The 23,675-nt window shown below is 39.9% G+C and overlaps 1 non-coding gene across 1 annotated transcript; it reads left to right on the top strand.

Annotated features, from left to right (window-relative positions):
• The first annotated feature begins 8,833 nt into the window (after window positions 1-8,833).
• LOC147361860 (U6 spliceosomal RNA) lies at window positions 8,834-8,937 on the top strand. The gene has a single exon (XR_015138513.1). It is a non-coding gene; the product is annotated as a U6 spliceosomal RNA (small nuclear RNA).
• The last annotated feature ends 14,738 nt before the right edge of the window (window positions 8,938-23,675 follow it).

The raw sequence follows: 23,675 nt of genomic DNA, 5'->3' as shown, positions 1-23,675 counted from the left end.
TGAGTCAACTCTTTGTATGAGGTAGCCAAAGTATTGGAGTTTCAGCTTTAGCATGATTCCTTCCAAAGAACACCCAGGACTGATCTCCCTTAGAATGGACTGGTTGGATCTCCTTGCAGTCCAAGGGACTCTCAAGAGTCTTCTACAACACCACAGTCCAAAAGCATCAATTCTTCAGTGCTCAGCTTTCTTCACAGTCCAACTCTAACATCCGTACATGACAACTGGAAAAACCATAGCCTTGACTAGATGGACTTTTGTTGGCAAAGTAATGTCTCTGCTTTTTAATATGCTTTCATCAAGAGGCTTTTTAGTTCCTCTTCACTTTCTGCCATAAGGGTGGTGTCATCTGCATATCTGAGGTTATTGAGATTTCTCCCCAGCAATCTTGATTCCAGCTTGTGCTTCTTCCAGCCCAGCGTTTCTCATGATGTACTCTGCATATAAGTTAAATAAGCAGAGTGACAATATACAGCCTTGACATACTCCTTTTCCTATTTGGAACCAGTCTGTTGTTCCATGTCCAGTTCTGACTGTTGCTTCCTGATCTGCATACAGGTTTCTCAAGAGGCAGGTCAGGTGGTCTGGTATTCCCATCTCTTTCAGAATTTTCCAGTTTCTTGTGATCCACACAGTCAAAGGCTTTGGCATAGTCAATAAAGCAGAAATAGATGTTTTTCTGGAACTCTCTTGCTTTTTCGATGATCCAGCGGATGTTGGCAATTTGATCTCTGGTTCCTCTGCCTTTTCTAAAACCAGCTTGAACATCAGGAAGTTCACGGTCCACATATTGCTGAAGCCTGGCTTGGAGAATTTCGAGCATTACTTTACTAGCGTGTGAGATGGGTGCAATTGTGTGGTAGTTTGAGCATTCTTTGGCATTTCCTTTCTTTGGGATTGGAATGAAAACTGACCTTTTCCAGTCCTGTGGCCATTGCTGAGTTTTCCAAATTTGCTGGCAAATAAATTGTAATTCCCAACTTTCATGTTGTGCAAATTTTTTTCAACAGAATCATGAGGATGTGTAGAAAGGACAGATAAGTCAACGTGAAGGGCTCTCACTAGACAAACCTGGGATACTTCAAGAACAGAAATAAATAAATGGGGCTTCTTTGGTGGCTTAGTGGTAAAGAATCTGCCTGCCAATGCAGGCAAGACAGCTTTGATCCCTGGTCCAGGAGGATCCCACATGTCACAGGATAACCACTCAGCCAGCACTCTAGAGCCCCTAAGCTGCAACTGCTGAGCCCAAGAACTGAAACTACTAAAGCCCACTCACTCTACGGCCCGTGCTCTGAAACAAGAGAGACCACTGCTCACAAACCACAACTAGAAAGTAGCCCCTGTTCTTCACAAGGAAAGCCCACACACAGCAATAGAGACTCAGCACAGCCAGAAATAATAAAGAAACAATCTTGCCTTTAGAAAAAAAAATTAAAATATATGGCAATGAATCATAACACACTAAATAATGAATGAATCCACGAATCCTTACCGTAACATAAACAAGAGAGAAGGGAGAGCTTTTCCATTCTAGAATGCAAACAAACATAGAAGCAACAATGGAGTTAGAAAATTATCCATGGAACTTAAAACTAGTGGGTAAAAGTTTGATGTGGAATATGATATTTATATAATCTCAAATTATCTCTCTGCAAATTATTTATTAATTTTAACAGGAGAAAGAAGTAACTATATAGAAGATCACCCCACAAAACCCCATTCAAATCCAGCATGCACTGTGTAAGCGATAATAATTAATATGCAGAGATAGCCCAAAGACTAAGATCAATTTACTGATTTTGCCAGGGTTAGGAAATTTTCAAGGTGAAACAATAATAACCCGTAAAAGTGGAGACCAGATTTCTTATACCTATTGCTTTATTTCTAGCACAATATATAGTGCAGAGAAGATGCTCAAGAATTATATGTTAAATAAATGAATGTCTATGAATTATTAAATAAGCAATAAGAGACTGAGCTTCAGATTGTGCAAACCCTGCCTGGCATGCCTAACAGACCCTGGTCCAGGAGTCAGAAGACTGGATTCTACTCCCAGCAGTGGTAATGAGGACCCAGGGCCTTGAAGGTCCACCTCCCCACTGCTCCCCTACTCCATCCCAGTTCAGTACATTCATGACTCTTAATATTTCTAGGTCTCAATTTCCTTCCAAAACCAAAATATAAATCTATGAGTTTTTTTCACCAAACATGCTTAAAAGATGTTGGGTCATTTATCCTACAGTTATTCCCTACAGAAATCACTCAGGAAATTAGCACTGGGACTTACCCAGATAATGACATCCTGCCTGAGAGGTCCTCTGTAAAATTCTGCTTGAGCAGGAAAGATGCTCAACATCACTAACCATTAGGGAAATGAGACACCACTTCACACATTTTAGAGGAACTAATATGGGGAGAAAAAAGAAGAAAAGAGAAGGTTTAAAAAAAAAAAAAAAGAGAAGGTTTAGCAAGCATGTGAAAAAACTGGGCCCTTACACACTGATGGTGAGGGAGGAGGTGTAAAATGGACACAGGATAAATACTGTATGATTCTACTTACATGATGGTACTCAGAGCAGTCAAATTTAGAGAGAAACAAAGTGGCCCTGTGATTCCCAGGGGCTGGAAAGGGACTGGGGAGTTAGTGTTTAATGACACACTAATACAGGATGAGTTCCAGAAAAACATCTATTTCTGCTTTCTTGACTATGCCAAAGCCTTTGACTGTGTGGATCACAATAAACTGTGGAAAATTCTGAAAGAGATGGGAAGACCAGACCACCTGACCTGCCTCTTGAGAAACCTGTATGCAGGTCAGGAAGCAACAGTTAGAACTGGACATGGAACAACAGACCTATTTTGGTTTCAAATAGGAAAAGGAGTCCATCAAGCCTGTATATTGTCACCCTGCTTATTTAACTTCTATGCAGAGTACATCATGAGAAATGCTGGGCTGGAAGAAGCACAAGCTGGAATCAAGATTGCCGGGAGAAATATCAATAACCTCAGATACGCAGATGACACCACCCTTATGGCAGAAAGTGAAGAGGAACTGAAAAGCCTCTTGATGAAAGTGAAAGTGGAGAGTGAAAAAGCTGGCTTAAAGCTCAACATTCAGAAAATGAAGATCATGGCATCTGGTCCCATCACTTCATGGGAAATAGATGGGGAAACAGTGGAAACAGTGTCAGACTTTATTTTGAGGGGCTCCAAAATCACTGCAGATGGTGACTGCAGCCATGAAATTAAAAGACGCTTACTCCCTGGAAGAAAAGTTCTGACCAACCTGGATAGCATAGTGAAAAGCAGAGACATTACTTTGCCAACAAAGGTCGTCTACTCAAGGCTATGGTTTTTCCAGTGATCATGTATGGATGAGAGAGTTGGACTGTGAAGAAAGCTGAGTGGCGAGGAATTGATACTTTTGAACTGTGGTGTTGGAGAAGACTCTTGAGAGTCCCTTGGACTGCAAGGAGATCCAACCAGTCCATTCTAAAGGAGATCAGCCCTGGGTGTTCTTCGGAAGGAATGATGCTAAAGCTGAAACTCCAATACTTTGACCACCTCATGCAAAGAGTTGACTCATTGGAAAAGACTCTGATGCTGGGAGGGACTCGGGGGCAGGAGGAAAAGGAGACGACAGAGGATGAGATGGCTGGATGGCATCACCGACTCGATGGACATGAGTTTGAGTGAACTCCGGGAGATGGTGATGGACAGGGAGGCCTGGCGTGTTGCAATTCATGGGGTCACAAAGAGTCAATACAACTGAGCGACTGAACTGTACTGAACTGAATGCACGATGAAAAGGCTTCTGAAAATAGGTTGTATTATAATGTGAATGTACATAACAACCCTGAATCAAATGCTTAAAAGTGGTTAAGATGGTAAATTCATGATTTGTGCACTTTACCACTATTTTTTTTTAATTTAAAGAGAAAAAAATTGTACTTGGTGTACCTCAGGCGGAAATCTTCATGTGTTAGAGTCTAGGTTTTACCACTCTCTGGTTGTATGACCTTGAACTAGACAAGTAACCTCTCAGTATCGGTCTCCGGAAAGTGGGGAGAACACCTAGATATAATAACACCCACCTGGGCTGCTGAGTTAACTGAAAGGATCAATGTTGCTCTGAACAGGACAAAGTCAAAGAGCAGCTGTCACCACGACACCAATCTTGAGTAATCCCATGCAGAAAAGAGATGAATTTGCTCAATTAGGCAAATTTCCTCCCCCATAGCTCTTGATTTAAGGACTTTCACAAATTCCTTTGCTGCCAAATCTCAAAATGCCAGACAGAGCCCTCTGGATACCATCAAGGGATGAAGATTTTCACCTCCCTTAGATGACTGACAGGAACCTAAATCACATGTCACCACCTAAATAAGGATTTGGACCTGGAGACCTAGATCAATTGACTCCTTAATTCCAATTTATCCCTGAGGGCATATACTCAACAATTCAACCACTGCTAAATGAGCTATGCCTCAACCCAGTTCCACTCCAAGAATTATCCTCTCCACCATGATCCTTTCTCCTTCCCTCTCCTCCTATAACTCTTCATCCAGCAGCAGTATTTCCCACCAACTGTCCCACCAGAGACCACACTCCTTCAGGGCAATGACTACTTACATACTACATGAAATCTCCATGACCAAGCACAGAGCCTGGCACAGATGTCACTGGAACCCATCCAGGAGGATATCAGAACACCCACATTGCTGTTGAGCTATGGGGCACCACCCTGGCTTTCTCAGAGTGGCCCAAGCCAAATCCAATGAGTCATGAGTGTCAATGCTCAAGCTAGAATCTTCTCTCCTTTCCTCTGAGACTAGCCTTGGTTCCTAAAACTTGCTCAAAATCCATTTTCTCATCCCTTCCCCTTTCATTCACTCTCTGTTCTTTCCACTTCAAAATAATTGAAGCAGCAGTGCAGGCTGCATGCCCCACCCTCCCCAAGGCTCTCCAGTTTTCTCTACACCCTCTGCCCTGGGGTCCACCAGGCTGTGGGCACTGCAGAGCCTTCCTGCCTCAGAACTTCTAGGCCTTTTCTGCTTCATGGCTGGCCTTTTGTCTCCCTCTCTCCTATCAGCTAATCAAAGACTTTTACTTCTTCACAGTGTCCCTTGTCTTATCAACACACATATTCCCAACACTTTTTCCCACACTACAGCTAACACCAAAAATCTACTATTACACACAGATCAATTGTGTGTAATCCTCTTCTTTATGAGAAAAAGAAGACACACACATTAGATACATTTGCAAAAATTCAGTAACAGTGAGAGTAAAAAATGAGAAGTCACAACTAAAATACTGTTCTTGCTGACCAACTCCCAGTGTTGTGAGGGGATTAAAGTACTGCTGATTGGAACCAGTAAGCAACGAGCAGGTGATGCCCTACCTGCATGTAACAGGTGCATGGCCACCACTAGGTACAGGACTCAATCATCACCAAAGTCCCTCCAAGTGCCTAGTTCTGACTCACCTCAGAATATTTGGTCTTTAGTATCTGTTCCAATCAACCACTTTCTTCTAAACTATTAAAATTCTTCCCCATGAGGAATAACAGAGCCCTTGCTTTCAAGTTCCAGGTATCCTTCCTGAAAGTAGGGAGTATATCTGCCTACCCAAGCAAGCCTTTGATGCCACTCACTGGGATTTGAGAAACCAAAGCATAAGAAAGAAACTACTTTACTTGGATCAAATAATCATTCCAGAACCTGAATTAAATGCACATGAACATGCAATTCATATTTTCTTAATTAAAGGACACAACTCAAGACCAAAAAACTGATAAAATCTTATGAGTTATCTTGGTGCTTTAACAGATTGCTCAGTTTATCAGTCCCTGAGAAATAAACATCGGTGCATGTAGGTGAATTTAGGAGATATGTCACCTTATGCAGCTTGCAAAGCCAAGCCTCCTGTCTCAGTACAATCAGGACCAATGTGAGTGCCTACATATCTGCAGTAGCCCCAACCTGCTTTTCCCATCACATATCCCTCTGTCCCAACAGGAACCTTCTCTCAGAGCCAGGCTGTTTTCCATCTTGTTCCTGAACACTCACTGACACACCAGCCTTTATCCTCCCACCTGCATCCACCCCAGTCCTTCATAGGCCTTTATCTGTAACTGAGCAGGACCCTATGGGGTCTTCCCAAGACAGATCCCTTCCCCATATCCTCTGTTTTAACTCCTCTCTGAAGCACCTAGATGACAGTATTTGAATCATATTTCCTGAGTTGTTTTACAGATGTGAAAACCCCCATCTAAAGGAAGATGTTAATTGGTTGATGACTGTGAGCATATAGCTCCCAGGTCCCTTGAAGCCTAAGGATTGATAATATTAACCCCTGAGACACTGTCCTTTTACCTCACCATCAACCAATCAAGAGAATTGTACATGAGCTGATCACATACCCTGTGACCCTTCTCCCTTACCTAGCCTTTAAAAATACTTGCCCAAATCCTTTGGGGATTTTGGAGTTTGGAAGGCAGGAGCTACCCATTTCCTTGCATGGCCCTACAATAAACCTTGCTCTGCTCCAAACTCTGACATTTCCTTATTGTTTGGCCTCACTGTACATTAGGCACATGAACTTGCTTTCAGTTACAATTTTGGCAAGGCAGCCCAGAGTCTGTGCCCATAGTAGGTCAACTCCAGCCACAGAAAGCCCCTTCTCTGAGTCCCCAGAGGCTGCTGGAGCTCATTTGCTCCAGGGAACTGGGAGGCATTGCTCTTGAGATGTACCAACTGCCTCATGGCACAAGACTGTTTGGAGCAAAGAAATGTCCAGAGCTGCAGCCCATATTCAGTGTTGCTTGGAAGGTAAGTCATTCCAGCCTGTGCAGGCTGGGAACTCTCTCTACTCCATTTGGGCTGCTTCCCTTACAGGAAGTGAGCCACTCTGGGTCTGTTCTCTTTATAGACCCAGGCCAATCTGTTTAGAGGCCTCTATCTGGGTATGGATATTTTTATACCTCCTCCGAATTTCTGTCTGTGCAACCGTATTTCATATACTTTTGTATCATTTTGGGGTGAGTCACTCTGTGTCCATTCTCTTTTGGGAGCCAGATCACCCTGTGGCCTCCATCTGGAAATGGAGGTGGAATTTGGGGGCTATACCTGGGCTGATTCTTTGTATGTGGGACCATAAGTTTGTTGTTTGTATGTGCGTCAGTACTTGCACTGGCCAACTGAGATGTCTTTGGTGAATAATGCAGCTCATGTGTGATGATGCTTTGAGTTGGGCTTTGCCTCTGGTGCAGCACTGGTTAGCATTTTCCCTTTTGGACTAGCCTTGGTCATTCATTCAGTTTTATTTCTGATGGGATGTTGGTTGAGGTTCTCCCCATTTTGACTAAAGGGACATGGTTTTGGAATCTCCCTGTTTGGGGCTAGGGAACTGTGATCCTGAGAGAACATTTTGAATTATTGTTTGCTTGATATTTGATGACACCAGCCATGAATAATGGATGATCAGAGCTCTGCTCCATCTTACAGTTCCGCTAGGGTATATGTTACAAAACTGGGAGATCTTCAGCTATGTTCATGTAAATGAAAGAAAACTGTATTTTTATTGTAACACTGTGTATGCTCAATACTCTCTAAGATCTGGAGAACAATGACCCCTAATGGCTCTGCTATTGTATCAAAATGGGCCTTTTGCAATTTGGCTTATATTGGAGGATATGTGTGTGACTGTCTGTGTTGTCTTCCTGCCTGAGTCCACATCCTGTTCCCTCTTTGTGGTTTTGCTTAAAGTGAGCCGTGTGAACGTGAGCAAATGATATACATTACTATTACTATTATCTGTTTTTAAAACTTAAATGGATACTTGAGAACTGGAGAAAAAAAATTTCCTGAAAATAGCCAAGATGATTGAGTTTTGTATAATGAGTTAGAAGAGAAATTTGCATTTCTCTTTTTGTGCCTTTTAGATATAAATGATCTCTACAGATATTTGGTAATGTAAAATTTTAGAGTTGTGCTAAATCAAGTTAAATGATGGAAGTTTACACAATTGTTTCAACATGGGATAATTTAAGAACAAAATAACATAGATACAGAAAATGATGAAAGGTTTGTAGAAAGGCAACACTGAAAAAAGAACTTTGTGCATGGTACAGAAGGGCTAAGTTTATACTGAATTTAATTAAGTAAATGACTTTTATTATTAAAAGCAAACTGGTACAAGACTAGATTTGGTTTTCTCTTTCTTTTAGAAGGACAAAGTTCTCCTGGAATGCTGACTTTGATAACAGATTGTGTGAACTTCTGTGCCTTGAAGTGATCTGTATTTGCATTTGAGATGTCTTCTCACTTTGGTTAAGAAAAAAGTAATGTTTCACAGTGATCTATGACCTTATTTGACCAAGTGTTTTGAAATTTTTTCACAAACTTTCCAAATATACAATTTTCATTAAAGTTGTTTTGACTTCCAGACAGCTTTAAAATGCTTTAGAGAGCCCCGATGCATCTAAGAGAAATATTTAACTAGTATTATTTGGCACATAAAATTACTGGAGAGCATTATCACGTGAGTGATAAAGCTACTTAGAGTATACTTTATGAATGAATGTTATTAACATAGACATGGTAAAAGTTAAAGTTTCTGGAATTTGGATATGTACTGGTATAATTGTATCAGTCATAATTCTAGTTGTTATCTTAAAATACTGGATGTCCCAACAACTTGGTTAAACTTCCTTGTCAAAAAACACTGTAATCAGATCTGTAACTTTGCTTTTTTAAGTCCTTAATCATCTGCAGACAGTTTAAGCTGAGGCTTTCCAAATTGCTCCGTCTTTAAGAAGAATCACAGGGTGCTCGCTTCAGCAGCACATATACTAAAATTGGAATGATACAGAGATTAGCATGGCCCCTGTGCAAGGATGATATGCAAATTCATGAAGCGTTCCATATTTTTATGAAAGAAAATAACCTACAGTCCAGATTATTGTACCCAGCAAGGATCTCATTCAAATATGAAGGAGAAATCAAAAGCTTTACAGACAAGCAAAAGCTGAGAGAATTCAGCACCACCAAACCAGCTCTCCAACAAATACTAAAGGATATTCTCTAGACAGGAAACACAAAAAGCGTGTATAAACTCGAACCCAAAACAGTAAAGTAAATGGGAATGGGATCATACTTATCAATAATTTCCTTAAACGTAAATGGGTTGAATGCCCCAACCAAAAGACAAAGACTGCCTGAATGGATACAAAAACAAGACCCCTACATATGTTGTCTACAAGAGACCCACCTCAAAACAAGGGATACATACAGACTGAAAGTGAAGGGCTGGAAAAAGATATTCCATGCAAATGGAGACCAAAACAAAGCAGGAGTAGAAATACTCATATCAGATACAATAGACTTTCAAACAAAGGCTGTGAAAAGAGACAAAGAAGGTCACTACATAATGAGCAAAGGATCAATCCAAGAAGAAGATATAACAATTATAAATATATATACACCCAACATAGGAGCACCGCAATATGTAAGACAAATGCTAACAAGCATGAAAGGAGAAATTAACAATAACACAATAATAGTGGGAGACTTCAATAACCCACTCACACCTATGGATAGATCAATTAAACAGAAAATTAACAAGGAAACACAAACGTTAAATGATACAATAGACCATTTAGACCAAATTGATATCTATAGGACATTTCATCCCAAAACAATGAATTTCACCTTTTTCTCAAGCACACACGGAACATTCTCCAGGATAGATCACATCCTGGGCCATAAATCTAGCCTTCATAAATTCAAAATAATTGAAATCATTCCAAGCATCTTTTCTGACCACAATGCAGAAAGATTAGATGTCAATTACAGGAGAAAAACTATTAAAAATTCTAACATATGGAGGCTGAACAACACGCTGTTGAATAACCAACAAATCACAGAAGAAATCAAAAAAGAAATCAAAATATGCATAGAAACAAATGAAAATGAAAACACAACAACCCAAAACCTGTGGAACACTGTAAAATCAGTCCTAAGAGGAAAGTTCATAGCAATACAGGCATACCTCAAGAAATAAGAAAAAAGTCAAATAAATATCCTAACTCTACACATAAAGCAACTAGGAAAGGAAGAAATGAAGAACCCCAGGGTTAGTAGAAGGAAAGAAATCCTAAAAATTAGGGCAGAAATAAATGCAAAAGAGACCATAGCAAAAATCAACAAAGCCAAAAGCTGGTTCTTTGAAAGGATAAATAAAATTGACAAACCATTAGCCAGACTCATCAAGAAACAAAGGGAGAAAAATCAAATCAATAAAATTAGAAATGAAAATGGAAAGATCACAACAGGCAACACAGAAATACAAAGGATCATAAGAGACTACTATCAGCAATTATATGCCAATAAAATGGACAACGTGGAAGAAATGGACAAATTCTTAGAAAAGTACAACTTTCCAAAACTGGACCAGGAAGAAATAGAAAATCTTAACAGACCCATCACAAGCATGGAAATTGAAACTGTAATCAGAAATCTTCCAGCAAGCAAAAGCCCAGGTCCAGATGGCTTCACAGCTGAATTCTACCAAAAATTTAGAGAAGAGCTAACACCTATCCTACTCAAACTCTTCCAGAAAATTGCAGAGGAAGGTAAACTTCCAAACTCATTCTATGAGGCCACCATCACCCTAATACCAAAACCTGACAAAGATGCCACAAAAAAAGAAAACTACAGGCCAATATCACTGATGAACATAGATGCAAAAATCCTTAACAAAATTCTAGCAATCAGAACCCAACAACACATTAAAAAGATCATACACCATGACCAAGTGGGCTTTATCCCAGGGATGCAAGGATTCTTCAATATCCCCAAATCAATCAATGTAATACACCACATTAAAAAACTTGAAAAATAAAAACCAAATGATTATCTCAATAGATGCAGAGAAAGCCTTTGACAAAATTCAACATCCATTTATGATAAAAACTCTCCAGAAAGCAGGAATAGAAGAAACATACCTCAACATAATAAAAGCTATATATGACAAACCCAAAGCAAACATTATCCTCAATGGTAAAAAATTGAAAGCATTTCCTCTAAAGTCAGGAACAAGACAAGGGTGCCCACTTTCACCATTACTATTCAACATAGTTTTGGAGATTTGGGCCACAGGAATCAGAGCAGAAAAGGAAATAAAAGGAATCCAAATTGGAAAAGAAGAAGTAAAACTCTCACTGTTTGCAGATGACATGATCCTCTACATAGAAAACCGTAAACACTCCATTAGAAAATTACTAGAACTAATCAATGAATATAGTAAAGTTTCAGGACATAAAATCAAAACATCAATCCCTTGCATTCCTATATACTAATAATGAGAAAATAGAAAGAGAAATTAAGGGGAAAATTCCATTCACCATTGCAAAAAAAGAATAAAATACTTAGGAATCAGATCAGATCAGTCACTCAGTCATGTCTGACTCTTTGCGACCCCATGAATCCCAGCACGCCAGGCCTCCCTGTCCATCACCAACTCCCGCAGTTCACTCAGACTCATGTCCATCGAGTCAGTGATGCCATCCAGTCATCTCATCCTCTGTCATTCCCTTCTCCTCCTGCCTCCAATCCCTCCCAGCATCAGAGTCTTTTCAAATGAGTCAACACTTTGCATGAGGTGGCCAAAGTACTGGAGTTTCAGCTTCAGCATCATTCCTTCCAAAGAAATCCCAGAGCTGATCTCCTTCAGAATGGGCTGGGTGGATTTCCTTGCAGTCCAAGGGACTCTCAAGAGTCTTCTCCAACACCACAGCTCAAAAGCATCAATTCTTCAGCGCTCAGCCTTCTTCACAGTCCAACTCTCACATCCATACATGACCACAGGAAAAACCATAGCCTTGACTAGATGGACCTTTGTTGGCAAAGTAATGTCTCTGCTCTTGAATATGCTATCTAGGTTGGTCATAACTTTCCTTCCAAGGAGTAGGCGTCTTTTAATTTTATGACTGCAGTCACCATCTGCAGTGATTTTGGAGCCTCAAAAAATAAAGTCTGACACTGTTTCCACTGTTTCCCCATCTATTTCCCGTGAAGTAATGGGACCGGATGCCATGATCTTCGTTTTCTGAATGTCGAACTTTAAGCCAACATTTTCACTCTCTTCTTTCACTTTCATCAAGAGGCTTTTCAGTTCCTCTTCTCTTTCTGCTATAAGGGTGGTGTCATCTGCATATCTGAGGTTATTGAGATTTCTCCTGGCAATCTTGATTCCAGTTTGTGTTTCTTCCAGTCCAACGTTTCTCATGATGTACTCTGCATATAAGTTAAACAAACAGGGTGACAATACACAGCCTTGACGCAATCCTTTTCCTATTTGGAACAAGTCTGTTGTTCCATGTCCAGTTCTCACTGTTGCTACCTGACCTGCATACAAATTTCTCAAGAGGCAGATCAGGTGGTCTGGTATTCCCATCTCTTTCAGAATTTTCCACAGTTTATTGTGACCCACACAGTCAAAGGCTTTGGCACAGTAAATAAAGCAGAAATAGATGTTTTTCTGGAACTCTCTTGCTTTTTCCATGATCCAGCGGATGTTGGCAATTTGATCTCTGGTTCCTCTGCCTTTTCTAAAACCAGCTTGAACATCAGGAAGTTCACGGTTCACATATTGCTAAAGCCTGTCTTGGAGAATTTTGAGCATTCCTTTACTAGCGTGTGAGATAAGTGCAATTGTGCAGTAGTTTGAGCATTCTTTGGCATTGCCTTTCTTTGGGATTTGAATGAAAACTGACCGTTTCCATTCCATTCCATTCCTGCGGCCACTGCTGAGTTTTCCAAATTTGCTGGCATATTGAGTGCAGCACTTTCACAGCATCATCTTTCAGGATTTGGAATAACTCAGCTGGAATTCCATCACCTCCACTAGCTTTGTTCGTAGTGATGCTTTCTAAGGCCCACTTGACTTCACATTCCAGGATGTCTGGCTCTAGGTCAGTGATCACACCACCGTGATTATGTGGGTCGTGAAGATCTTTTTTGTACAGTTCTTCTGTGTATTCTTGCAATCTCTTCTTAATATCTTCTGCTTCTGTTAGGTCCATACCATTTCTGTCCTTTATCGAGCCCGTCTTTGCATGAAATGTTCCTTTGGTATCTCTGATATTCTTAAAGAGATCTCTAATCTTTCCCATTCTGTAGTTTTTCTCTATTTCTTTGCATTGATCGCTGAAGAAGGCTTTCTTATCTCTTCTTGCTATTCTTTGGAACTCTGCATTCACATACTTATATCTTTCATTTTCTCCTTCTTTTTGCTTCTCTTCTTTTCACAGCTATTTGTAAGGCCTCTTCAGGCAGCCATTTTCCTTTTTTGCATTTCTTTTCCATAGGGATGGTCTTGATCCCTGTTTCCTGTACAATGTCACGAACCTCATTCCATAGTTCATCAGGCACTCTTAGAATATATCTACCTAAAGAAACTAAAGACCTATATATAGAAAACTATAAAACACTGGTGAAAGAAATCAAAGAGGACACTAATAGATGGAGAAATATACCATGTTCATAGATTGGAAGAATCAATATAGTGAAAATGAGTATACTACCCAAAGCAATTTTTAGATTCAATGCAATCCCTATCAAGCTACCAACGGTATTTTTCACAGAGCTAGAACAAATAATTTCACAATTTGTATGAAAATTAAAAAATACCTCGAATAGCCAAAGCAATCTTGAGAAAGAAGAATGGAACTGGAGGAATTAACCTGCCTGACTTCAGGCTCTACTACAAAGCCACAGTCATCAAGACAGTATGGTACTGGCACAAAGACAGAAATATAGATCAATGAAACAAAATAGAAAGCCCAGAGATAAATCCATGCACCTATGGACACCTCATCTTTGACAAAGGAGGCAAGAATATACAATGGATTAAAGACAATCTCTTTAACAAGTGGTGCTGGGAAAACTGGTCAACCACTTGTAAAAGAATGAAACTAGAACACTTTCTAACACCATACACAAAAATAAACTCAAAATGGATTAAAGATCTAAATGTAAGACCAGAAACTATAAAACTCCTAGAGGAGAACATAGGCAAAACACTCTCCGACATACATCACAGCAGGATCCTCTATGACCCACCTCCCAGAATATTGGAAATAAAAGCAAAAATAAACAAATGGGACCTAATTAAACTTAAAAGCTTCTGCACAACAAAGGAAACTATAAGCAAGGTGAAAAGACAGCCTTCAGAATGGGAGAAAATAATAGCAATGAAGCAACTGACAAACAACTAATCTCAAAAATATACAAGCAACTCCTAAAGCTCAATTCCAGAAAAATAAAAGACCCAATCAAAAAATGGGCCAAAGAACTAAACAGACATTTCTCCAAAGAAGACATACAGATGGCTAAGAAACACATGAAAAGATGCTCAACATCACTCATTATCAGAGAAATGCAAATCAAAACCACTATGAGGTACCATTTCACGCCAGTCAGAATGGCTGTGATCCAAAAATCTACAAGCAATAAATGCTGGAGAGGGTATGGAGAAAAGGGAACCCTCTTACACTGTTGGTGGGAATGCAAACTAGTACAGCCACTATGGAGAACAGTGTGGAGATTCCTTAAAAATCTGGAAATAGAACTGCCTTATGACCCAGCAATCCCACTGCTGGGCATACACACCGAGGAAACCAGAATTGAAAGGGACATGTGTACCCCAATGTTCACCGCAGCACTGTTTATAATAGCCAGGACATGGAAGCAACCTAGATGTCCATCAGCAGATGAATGGATAAGAAAGCTGTGGTACATATACACAATGGAGTATTACTCAGCCATTAAAAAGAATACATTTGAATCAGTTCTGATGAGGTGGATGAAACTGGAGCCTATTATACAGAGTGAAGTAAGCCAGAGGGAAAAACACCAGTACAGTATACTAACGCATATATATGGAATTTAGAAAGATGGTAACAATAACCCTGTATATGAGACAGCAAAAGAGACACTGATGTATAGAACAGTCTTTTGGACTCTGTGGGAGAGGGAGAGGGTGGGAAGATTTGGGAGAATGGCATTGAAACATGTATAATATCATATATGAAACGAGTCTCCAGTCCAGGTTCGATGCACGATACTGGATGCTTGGGGCTGGTGCACTGGGACGACCCAGAGTGATGGTACGGGGAGGGAGGAGGGAGAAGGGTTCAGGATGGGGAACACATGTTTACCTGTGGCGGATTCATTTTGATGTATGGCAAAACCAATACAATATTGTACGGTTAAAAATAAAATATATATAAAAATATATTAGATTCTCAATATGCTGTACAGATAAGACAAATTATTGAAACCATATCTTTACTAAAGGCTTCTTCTAAATCATCTATTATTACAATGTTATCTCAATTACAAAATATAGTAAGGCTTTGTTCTGCCCCTTTTTACATTACACATATCAGATCTCATTCCAAATTGCCTGGACTATTGGCAAAGGGCAATGATTCCATCAACTTTTTGTTAATTGTTAAAAAATAAATAAATAAATAAACACAGGAGATTTTCTAGAGAGAAAAAAAAAAAAAAGAAGAGTCACAGGAAGGACTTCTGACAAGAACAGGTTTCTGAAAACTTTTATATCATGCTCCTGAACCAGGTAAGATATTTAAAATTTGACGGAATTTCTCATTTCATGAAAATCCTAGTAAAAATACTTAATTCTATAAGATTGAGTAAACTAATGAATGGGTTCCCCAAGTGGTACAGTGGTAAAGAACTCGCTGTCAAGGCAGGAGATGTGGGTTCAATCCCTGAGTCAGGAAGATCCCCTGGAGTAGAAAATGGGAACCCACTCCAGTATTCTCCCCTGGAAAATTTGATGGACAGAGGAATCTGGCAGGCTACAGTCCATGGGGTTGCAAAAGTGTTGTACTTCACTGAACACACACATTCACACAAACTGATACATATGGGTTATAATTTTGAGGTTTTGTCTGAAATACTACCAGTCCTTAATCTGTGTTTCTACAGATATAAGGAAATGTTAGGTAGTTTGAGAAAGGAGTCCAAAATGGCAGTTAAAAAGTGGCAACTAAAAGGCAAACAAAGAAATAAAAAAGCCTGAGTAAAATAAAACAAAGGAAAACTCTGCAGCCTGGAGTAAAAACCTTTGGTGGGAAAAACACACCCAACATGACCCCTTCCCTGGTTGGTCTCAGGTACAAGCCCTGATTGACGCTGCTGTTGTTCTTCAGTCGCTCAGTTCTGACTCATTGCAACCCCATGGACTGCAGCACTCCAGGCTTCCCTGTCCTTCATCATCTCTAAGAGCTTGCTCAAACTCATGTCCATTTAATGGATGATGCCATCCAACCATCTCATCCTCTGTCATCCCCTTCTCCTCCTGGCCTCTATCTTTCCCAGCATCAGGGTCTTTTCCAATGAACTGGCCTCTTTACATCAGGTGACCAAAGTATTGGAGCTTCAGCTTCAACATCAGTCGTTCCAATGAATATTCAGGATTGATTTCCTTTAGGATTGACTGGTTTGATCTCCTTGCAGTCCAAGGGACTCTCAAGAGTCTTCTCCAGCACCACAGTCTGAAAGCATCAATTCTTTGGTGCTCAGCCTTCTTTATAGTCCAAATCTCACATCCATACATGATTACTGGAAAAACCACAGCTTTGACTATATGAAACTTTGTTGGCAGTGATGTCTCTGCTTTTTCATATGCTGTCTAGGTTTGCCATGTCTTTTCTTCCAAGGAACAAGCATCTTTTAATTTAATGGCTGCAGTCACCAACTACAGTGATTTTGGAGCCCAAGAAAATAAAGTCTTTCACTGTTTCCATTGTTTCCCCATCTATTTGCCATGAAGTGATGGGACCAGACGCCATGATTTTCATGTTTTAAATGTTGAGTTTTAAGCCAGCTTTTTCATTCTCTTCTTTCACCTTCATTAAGAGGCTCTTTAGTTCTTCTTTGCTTTCTGCCATTAGAGTAGTGACATCTGTATATCTGAGGTTATTGACACTTCCCCTGGCAACCTTGTGATAATGCTAGTAATATGTTTAAGATGGCAGAATAGAAGGACATGCGCTCATTTTCTACAAGAACACCAAAATCACAACTAGCTGTTTGACATGTGGCAGAACAAATCAGGCTCCAGGGACTGCTTAGGAGACGGAACAAAGGACATTAAAAGAAAGCCAAAGACAGGGTGGGACCACTCTTAGAAAGATCGGTCTGCTCTCACAACTCAAGAGTGTGTTTCATGTCGCTTGTTTAATAAATCCTGCCTGCATGAGCTTTCCTGATCTGTAATTTTAATTTTTTACTACAACAAGACAAGGATGGAGGAAAAAGAACCACACCTGACAATTTGGTGCCATACCTCAAATGTAAGGTAAACTGCATGCAGGTCTCGCCCAAACCTCGGCTGGAGACTTCTGACTTTTCTCCCTCTTTCTCTCTGCCTAAACTACAACCCCCAGTATGCTTTGTGCACTAGGATTGTGTTTTTCTCAACAGGGCAAACAGTGCACTGGGAGTTGGAACTTGGCGCCTGCTGCTACCTGCAACAAATTTGTACCACTGAATGACAAACTTGTTTTCCCGGGATAAAAAAAAATTTACCTCCCCCAGGTCCTGCTGCCTCCCAGAATCTTTCTCCCTGAGCAGCTTGCTAGTCCTCGTACCATCTCACCAGCCAGCGTGCTCTGCCCTTTACTTTTTCCTGGGATTTTCTTACCCACTCTACTTGGGAAGAACAATCTCCCACCTTACTCTGTGTTCAAAATTCCTCTGTTAAAATATTAGGACTTTCTCCTATAATCTATAGCCTAAAAAATCAGAAAACTCTCCTAACATCATAAAGAATTCCCATCTAAATTCTCCTATCTCTCAGCAGGAAGGAGAGCCCAGATTCCCTCACTCCTTCCCCTACCCAGTTTCTTTACCCTGTCAGGTTCTTCTGATTAAACAAAAAAATTATAAAGTCTCTATCTGGATAAATATGTCTCAGTGTGTATCTTTGTCTCTGGATAATATTACTGAGGCTAATTTATAAATGAGCTCTAATTTAGTTGGCCTAAAGAAAAGTAAGTGCTTACAAACCAAATAATTCTAAATTCAAAAAAATTAAACTAAATGAATTTCAGGTTCATGTGAACTGTTTGTGTTTGTTTGCTGATCTAATTAACAGATGCGTGTCTTGAGTCATTGACATTGTGTAATACTTTTATTGTGCATAGGTTTATATCTGTTGCAAATTGTCAGCAAGGAAAGTGACGATGTAAAGAAACTTTAAAGGAAAGAAAACGCAAATGAGGTAAGAGCTTTAAGTGATTTATATTTACCAATCTATAGAGTACTGTACTGATATAAAGGATACTTCATGGTTGCTTAAGAAATGTAGGGTGCGTGGTACAAGTTTTCTTAAAATGTTAAATTGCCTTTGATAATGGATATTAAGTTTATTTTCCTTTTAAATGATCTGTTCTGTTTACCTTTGAAATCTCTTGTTACTATTGCTAAGTGAATAACTGTTGTTTCACAGTTATGTTATAAACCCTTTAGATATTTTTGGAAAAACTTCCTTAAAGTCGAATGAAGTTGTTTTGACTTCTAGCTAACTTTGAGGCATTTCTGAGGGGCCCTGAGGCATCCCAAAGAAGAATATTAAACTAATTAGGTTCATTTAATATGTTAAAGGTACATGGGAAGTACTGTCAATAACTAACAAATCTTTTTAGGCTATATTATATGGTAAATGACACTAATGCAGGTAGTCTAAAAATGTGTGAAATTCATAAGGATCCAATATGTCCTGCAAAAATATTGTCAGTTATAATTCTAATTATCATATTAAAATGTTACATGACACAGCAATAACCAGGTTGCTTTGTCAACTGCAATGTAATCAGATTCTAAATGTGTCTTCTATGGTTTCACTCGGATGCCTTTGCAAAAATACTGCTGCTTCTTTAAGGTTTATGGCAAACATTTTCTAAGATTAACGAGATAAACAAATTTTATAATTAATAGTAACCTGGTGCCAGACTGATTTTTTTTTTTTTTTTTCGTCTCTGTTAAGAAAACAAAGTTACCTAGGAATGCAGTATTTAATAACAGACAATATGAATTTCTTTGCTTTTAACTGATTTATATTTGGGTTTTTTTGTTTGTTTTTATTTGTTTTTAAAAGCTTTTCTTACTCTGGTAAAGTAAATAAGGCTGAGCTTTATCTACATGTACCATCTGAATGCAGAGTTCCAAAGAATAGCAAGAAGAGATAAGAAAGCCTTCCTCAGTGATCAATGCAAGGCAAAACTAATACAATTATGTAAAGTTTAAAAATAAAATAAAATTAGAAAAAAAAAAAGAAAAATGTAGCTTAGGCAGTAAAAGTAAAAAATAAAAAGCCACTTCTGACAAAAAAAAAAAAAAGAAATAGAGGAAAACAACAGAATGGGAAAGAATAGAGATCTCTTCAAGAAAATTAGAGATACCAAGGGAACATTTCATGCAAAGATGGGATCGATAAAGGACAGAAATGGTATGGACCTAACAGAAGCAGAAGATATTAAGAAGAGATGGCAAGAATACACAGAAGAACTGTACAAAAAAAGATCTTCACGACCAAGATAATCACGAGGATGTGATCACTGACCTAGAGCCAGACATCCTGGAATGTGAAGTCAAGTGGGCCTTAGAAAGCATCACTACGAACAAAGCTAGTGGAGGTGATGGAATTCCAGTTGAGCTATTTCAAATCCTGAAAGATGAGACTGTGAAAGTGCTACACTCAATATGTCAGCAAATTTGGAAAACTCAGCAGTGGCCACAGGACTGGAAACGGTCAGTTTTCATTCAAATCCCAAAGAAAGGCAATGCCAAAGAATGCTCAAACTACCACACAATTGCATTCATCTCACACGCTAGTAAAGTAATGCTCAAAATTCTCCAAGCCAGGCTTCAGCAATATGTGAACCGTGAACTTCCTGATGTTCAAGCTGGTTTTAGAAAAGGCAGAGGAACCAGAGATCAAATTGCCAACATCCGCTGGATCATGGAAAAAGCAAGAGAGTTCCAGAAAAAACATCTATTTCTGCTTTATTGACTATGCCAAAGCCTTTGACTGTGTGGGTCACAATAAACTGTGGAAAATTCTGAAAGAGATGGGAATACCAGACCACCTGACCTGCTCCTTGAGAAATCTGTATGCAGGTCAGGAAGCAACAGTGAGAACTGGACATGGAACAGACTGGTTCCAAATAGGAAAAGGAGTACTTCAAGGCTGTATATTGTCACCCTGCTTATTTAACTTATATGCAGAGTACATCATGAGAAACGCAGGGCTAGAAGAAGCACAAGCTGGAATCAAGATTGCCGGGAGAAATATCAATAACCTCAGATATGCAGATGACACTACCCTTATGGCAGAAAGGGAAGAGGAACTGAAAAGCCTCTTGATGAAAGTGAAAGAGGAGACTGAAAAAGTTGGCTTAAAGTTCGACATTCAGAAAACGAAGATCATGGCATCCGGTCCCATCACTTCATGGGAAATAGATGGAGAAACAGAGGAAACAGTGTCAGACTTTATTTTTCTGGGCTCCAAAATCACTGCAGATGGTGACTGCAGCCATGAAATTAAAAGATGCTTACTCCTTGGAAGGAAAGTTATGACCAACCTAGATAGCATATTCAAAAGCAGAGACATTACTTTGCCAACTAAGGTCCGTCTAGTCAAGGCTATGGTTTTTCCTGTGGTCAGGTATGGATGTGAGAGTTGGACTGTGAAGAAGGCTGAGCGCCGAAGAATTGATGCTTTTGAACTGTGGTGTTGGAGAAGACTCTTGAGAGTCCCTTGGACTGCAAGGAGATCCAACCAGTCCATTCTGAAGGAGATCAGCCCTGGGATTTCTTTGGAAGGAATGATGCTGAAGCTGAAACTCCAGTACTTTGGCCACCTCATGCAAAGAGTTGACTCATTGGAAAAGACTCCAATGCTGGGAGGGATTGGAGGCAGGAGGAGAAGGGGACGACAGAGGATGAGATGACTGGATGGCATCACTGACTCGATGGACATGAGTCTGAGTGAACTCCGGGAGTTGGTGATGGACAGGGAGGCCTGGCATGCTGCAATTCATGGGGTCACAAAGAGTCAGACATGACTGAGAGACTGAACTGACTAACTGAACTCACCATAATCTTTATTTTGCTTTTACAAAAATTAACCCCTCATTGTCAGACGCTTGCTATCCTGATGTCCTTAAAACATGGCAACAATCTACTCCTAAATTGGGGGGATTAAAATGGGTCAACTAACTATAAATCAAATAGGGAAACACAAGATGGTCACTTGGCTTTCCCCAGCCCTGTAATAAACCTCATTTTTATTTGACGGGATAAAGCCTTCCCTGGCTACAGAGTTAATATGTCCTCATGAAGGAAATTTTCTTTATGTTTCACTAAATATTAAATTCTAGTTTTGTTAATTAAGGTCTATGTTTGCCAAGGCTCACTTCCCAGGTCTTCCTTTGCTTTTTTGTCATATTGCTAAAATCTTTAATTGAGTTATTAAGAGATACTCTGTTTGTTTCTAAAGCTTATTTCAGTAATGTGTCTTTGGAGGGCAATCAGATGCCCTGTGGCCTACAACCAGAGGATTATAGGTTCTGGAAAAGACACAATGCAAAGGACTATCACCAACCTGGACAGAAGGACCCTTACCAGGTATTAACTGGCTCACGTACAGTGAAACTAAAGGAAAATTAACTCTAGGGTTAGTTTCCACTGACAAAGGGTCCCTGCACTGGAGTGACCTATAGAGAGAACTGCGACCTCAAAATCACCTTAAAACAATGCTCAAACAGAGGGAAAAACTACACTCACACAAGGATAAAAAGATGACATCAGAAGTAGAACAACTCATCCAAGAGCCTTGATTCATATGATTCGTCATGTTTTCTTTATAATGATTTCTTGATTTCTTAGATCTTTCCATTTAAATCAAATATTTTTCTATCATAGATGTGATCCTATGCTAATTTAAGAAAACAACCGAATTGTTGGGTTTGTGGCCAGTTATCTATGTCTAGCACTTCTGGGTTACCTTCGGGGATTTCTCCATTCCGAGGCTCTAATTGGTTGACTCAGAAAATTTTTCTTAAAAAATGAAAAATCAATGACTACATCCCTCAGGACAATACAAAATTCGATTTGCAGCTATTTCGCCAAGTTCCCAGTTTCAGGGCATAGGCTTGGATTGCTCTTCATCATGCTATTTATTTCCAACTGAGGTGGACAAACTGACAACAAGTCTGACCACTTCTTCCATTCAGGTCCATGTGACACTCCTCTCTGGAAACCCTGGGGACACCCAATTCCAGTAAAGGGGATCCCAAGAAGTCTCTCAAGCTCCCTTGGCATCCATGTCCTGACCGAGGGGTGCTTGGCTCTCAGAACACAATGTCTTAATCCTACTCAGCACTAGTCATGCTGGAGACCTTGTGAATGCCTAACTCCACCTCTGGGATCCCAGGAGGTTGACCTGCCTTCACCTGCCCAGGGATCTGCATCTTGACACAAGGACACTCAGCTCTCAGGTTGCCCCAGTGCTGGGAAGGATAAGCATCAGCCCAGGGAAGTGCACCCATGGGATCCTATTAGCCTTTCCTGTCATTACTTTCAGATGGGAAAAAAATCCACTTCCCCACAGATGCCATTGAGATACATTCTTGATAACTGGAAGCTGTTCGACCCTCAGACTCTAAGGCTAAGACGCTTGAGATTATTTTGTAAAACTGCATAGCTGCAGAGGGTAGTCCCAAGATGGCAGAGGAATAGGACCAAGAGACCACCTTCTCCCCCACAAATTCATCAAAAGATCGTTTGAATGCTGAACAACTTCCACGAAACAACTTCTGAACACTGGTGGGGGACACCAGGCACCCAGAAAGGCAGCCCATTTTCTTCAAAATGAGTCTTGAGGCTACTGTAAGAATAAGACTGAGAGCCAAAGGCAGGAGGCTTAACTCCAAAACTTGAGAACATCAGAGAACTCCTGATTCCAGGGAACATTAATAGACAAGAGCTCATCCAAAAGCCTCCATACCTACACTGAAACCAAGCTCCAACAAAGAGTCAACAAGTTCCAGACCAAGATATACCATACTAATTATCCAGCAAAGCAAGAACATAGCACTGAGCACTAAAAGACAGAATGCCCAAAGACATACCAAACCCACAGACACCCCAGAACTCACTACTGGACACTTCATTGCACTTCATAGAGAAGAGAAGAGACAGAGCTATAACCACCAGAACACGGAAACAAGCTCCCCTCACTAGGAAACCTTGACAAGCCACTAGTCCTCCCCACCCACAGAGAGCAAGCTCCACAATAAAGAGGAACCACAAACTTCCAGCCTACAAAAAGGCCACCCCAAACACAGCAATCTAAACAAAATGAAAAGTCAGAGAAATATACAGCATGTAAAGGAACATGATGAATACCCACCAAGCCAAATAAAAGAAGAGGAGACAGGGAGTCTACCTGATAAAAAATTCAGAATAATGATAGTAAAGATGATCCAAAATCTTGAAAACAAAATAGAGTTACAGATAAATAGACTAGAGACAAGGATTGAGAAGATGCAAGAAATGTTTAACAAAGAC

This window comes from Bos grunniens, chromosome 12, assembly GCF_055505025.1.
Source record: "Bos grunniens cultivar Pamir isolate PY7600 chromosome 12, Bosgru_T2T1.0, whole genome shotgun sequence".
NCBI lineage: Eukaryota > Metazoa > Chordata > Mammalia > Artiodactyla > Bovidae > Bos > Bos grunniens.
The sequence above is the reverse complement of the archived record's forward strand: the minus strand, read 5'-3'. Positions and strand labels throughout refer to the sequence as shown.